The following is a 4,161-nucleotide window of genomic DNA, read 5'->3' on the forward strand; positions in this document are numbered from 1 at the left end:
GCGAGAATCGCTGGCGGCGGCGTGTCCGGCGCCGGCGGACAATGTCCAGCGCGCGGAGGGTCAGATCTAGGGTTTCGAGGAGAGGAACCGTGAATTTCGGAGGGGGGTATATTTATAGGCATAGAGGGAGCTAGGAGAGTCCAAATGAGGTGAGGTTTTCGGCCACGCGATCGTGATCGAACGCGCTAGTTGATGGAGATGGTTTTGTTGGGTTTTGGGCCAAATTGGAGGGGTGTTGGGCTGCAACACACACGAGGCCTTCTCGGTCCCTCGGTTAACCGTTGGAGCATCAAACAAAGTCCAAATGGTATGAAACTTGACAGGCGGTCTACCGATAGTAAACCAAGGCCGCTTGGCTAGTCTCGATCCAATCCGGAAATGTTTAATCCCCACACACGAAGAGAAGGTAGAAAGGACCACCGGAGGAGATAGGAGCGCCGGAATGCAAAACGGACAACGGGGAAAATGCTCGGATGCATGAGACGAACACGTATGCAAATGCAATGCACATGATGACATGATATGAGATGCATGACAACGACAACAACACACGGAGACAAAACCCGAACCCGAGAAAATAAAATAACTTAGCGCCGGAAACGGCAAGAGTTGGATTACATATTAGGTAAATACATTCGGGGTGTTACAACACTCCACCACTACGAAAGGATCTCGTCCCGAGATCTAGGACTAGAAGAACGCCGGGTACTCAGAACGGAGGTGATCCTCGCGTTCCCAGGTGGCTTCACGGTCGGAATGGTGTGACCACTTGACTTATTGCGAGTCTTGCGTTCAGTCTCTTCAAGAATAGCCACGGGGTGCTCACGATAAGAGAGATCTTCTTGGAGATCAATGTCTTCAAAGTTGACGGTGCGGTCAGGAGTCTTGAAGCACTTGCGGAGCTGAGAGACATGGAACACGTCGTGAACATTTGCAAAGTTTGAAGGAAGCTCGAGTTGATAGGTGAGATCGCCTCTTTTGCTGACGATCTTGAAAGGTCCCACGTATCTAGGGGCAAGCTTCCCTTTGATACCAAAGAGATGAGTACGTTTCATTGGAGAGACGCGGAGGTAAACATGATCTCCGATCTCGAAAGCCAAATCACAGTGCTTACTATCATAGTAGCTCTTCTGGCGCGATTGCGCTGCTTTGAGGTTATCACGAATGACTTTGCACATCTCCTCTGCCTATGTGATTAAGTCATTTCCCAGAAGTTGACGTTCACCGGTTTCAGACCAGTTGAGAGGGGTACGACACTTCCTACCATACAGAATTTCGAATGGGGCCTTGCCCGAACTTGCTTGAAAACTGTTGTAGGAGAATTCGGCATATGGAAGACAATCTTCCCACTTCATGCCGAAAGAGATCACACAAGCCCTGAGCATATCCTCGAGAATCTGATTGACACGCTCGACTTGACCGCTAGTTTCAGGATGGAAAGCTGTGCTGAAGCGGATGTTGGTGCCCAGGGCCTTCTGAAAAGAATCCCAAAACTTGGAGGTAAAGATGCTGCCATAGTCTGAAGAGATCACCTGTGGAATACCGTGCAGAGAGACAATTCGAGAGGTATAGAGCTCCGCCAATTGAGCTGCAGTGATTGACTCTTTGATAGGCAGAAAGTGAGCCACTTTAGTGAGTTTGTCGATGACAACGAATATAGCATCATTGCCACGCTGGGACTTTGGAAACCCAATCACGAAGTCCATCTCAATGTGGTCAAACTTCCATTCTGGAATGGCAAGAGGTTGGAGGAGACCAGCTGGCCTTTGGTGTTCTGCCTTCACTCTTCTGCAGACATCACATTCATTCACGAACTGAGCAATCTCGCGCTTCATTCGAGTCCACCAATAAGCCTGCTTGAGGTCCTGATACATCTTCGTGCTCCCAGGGTGGATGGAGAGGAGTGAATTGTGAGACTCATTCATGATAACCTTACGAAGATCACCTTTGGGCACAACAATACGGTCCTCGAAGAAGAGACTATCCTTGTCATCAAGGCGGTAGCACTTGTACTTGGGTTGGCTCTTGGCAATCCCAATCTTCACCTTCTTCACCATAGCATCAAGAAGTTGCGCCTCGCGAATCTGGTCTTCCAAGGTAGGAGAGACTTGAAGGTTGGCGAGGAAACCTTGAGGAACAACTTGCAGATTGAGTTTGCGGAAAGCTTCACAAAGCTCGGGTTGATAAGGCTTGAGAATCAGACTGTTGCAATAAGCCTTCCTGCTCAAAGCGTCAGCAATCACATTGGCCTTGCCTGGAGTATACTCGATACTCGGATTATACTCTTGAATCATTTTGACCCATCGAGTCTGCCTGAGGTTGAGATTAGGCTGACTGAAGATGTACTTGAGACTCTTGTGGTCAGTGAAGATGTCCACTTTTCTTCCCAATAAGAGATGTCTCCAAGTCAAAAGAGCATGCACAACTGCCGCCAACTCAAGGTCATGAGTGGGGTAGTTCTTCTCGTTGGGCTTCAACTGGCGAGAGGTATAAGCCACAACTTTCTTGTCTTGCATCAACACTGCACCAAGACCTTGGAGAGAGGCATCGCAGAAAACCTCGAACGGTTTGGATTCATCAGGAGGAGTCAGAACTGGAGCAGTGACCAATTTCTCTTTCAAAATGTTGAAAGCGATGTCACATTCCAGAGACCAAACGTACTTGACGTGCTTCTGGAGAAGGTTTGAAAGAGGCTTAGCAATCTTTGAAAAGTTTTCAATGAATCTTTGACAGTAGCTTGCGAGACCAAGGAAGCTACGGAGTTGCTTCACGTTCTGAGGTGGTTCCCAATTCACAATTGCAGACACCTTCTCAGGATTCACCGCAATGCCGTTGGCAGAGATGATATGCCCAAGATAAAGAACCTCATTGAGCCAAAACTCGCACTTTGAGAACTTGGCGTAGAACTGATGTTCCCTGAGCTTATCAAGCACCAAACGCAAGTGCTTGGCATGATCTTCCTTGTTCTTCGAAAAGACCAGAATGTCGTCGAGATAAACCAAAACGAAGTCATTTGTGTAGGCGTTGAAAATGAAGTTCATCATGTGAGAGAAAGTCGGAGGATCGTTGATGAGGCCAAAAGACATGACAGTGTATTCATATGAACCATAGCTTGTCCTGAAAGCCGTCTTGGGAATATCTTGCTCACGGATTCGAATCTGGTGATAACCCATACGGAGATCAAGCTTGGAGAATACTTGGGCACCTTTGAGTTGTTCGAACAGCTCGTTGATGTTGGGAAGTGGGTACTTGTTCTTGATAGTCTTCTTGTTCAATGGACGGTAGTCAACACAAAGTCGGTCCATTCCATCCTTCTTCTTCACAAAGAGTACTCCACAACCCCACGGAGAGGAACTAGGTCGGATGAGACCCATTCTCTCTTGAATGTCGAGTTGCTTCTTCAGCTCCTTCAACTCTTCAGGTCTGAGCTTGTAAGGACGCTTGCAAACCGGTTCCGTGCCAAGCTCAAGATCAATGACGAATTCAACTGGCCGATGCGGAGGCATTCCTGGAAGCTCTTCTGGAAAGACGTCTTGATATTCGCAAACGACTGAATTTGCGAGATGGCGTCCAGTTCACCCTTCTCATTGAGAGAAAACAGACGGATTGTATCATCACGAGCGGCAAAGACAATTACATCCTCAGACGAATGAGTCAATTGAATCTACATGGCAGCACAATCAAGATGCGCCTTGTGCTTAGAAAGCCAATCCATCCCGAGAATAAGATCAATATCCGAGTCGCCCAAAACAATAGGAGAAGCTAGAAATTTGTAGTTGCCCAACATGATAGTAACATCCGGGACGCAGGTATTAGCTGTCATTTGCTTGCCCGGTGACACGATTTGCAAGGAACTTTGCAAGTACTGATAATCGCACTCATACTTTGATGCAAAAGGTTTGGAAATGAAACAATGCGATGCACCAGTGTCAAAAAGAACATTTGCAGGAACATCGTTAACAGGAAGGTTACCCATGATGACATCTGACGAGTCCTCTGCATGAGCTGCGTTCATCAAGTTGACCTTGGCGTGCTTGGGGTTATGCTTGACCACAGCTGTACTTGCCGATCTCACAGGAGGAGGAGGAGGGAGGCGCCTCTGGTTGAAACACTTGTTGGCATAGTGACCCTTCTGTTGGCACTTGTTGCACGTGACCTCTA

Source organism: Triticum urartu, chromosome 1A, assembly GCF_056163025.1.
Source record: "Triticum urartu cultivar PI428250 chromosome 1A, HENAU_Tu73, whole genome shotgun sequence".
NCBI classification, from domain to species: Eukaryota; Viridiplantae; Streptophyta; class Magnoliopsida; order Poales; family Poaceae; genus Triticum; species Triticum urartu.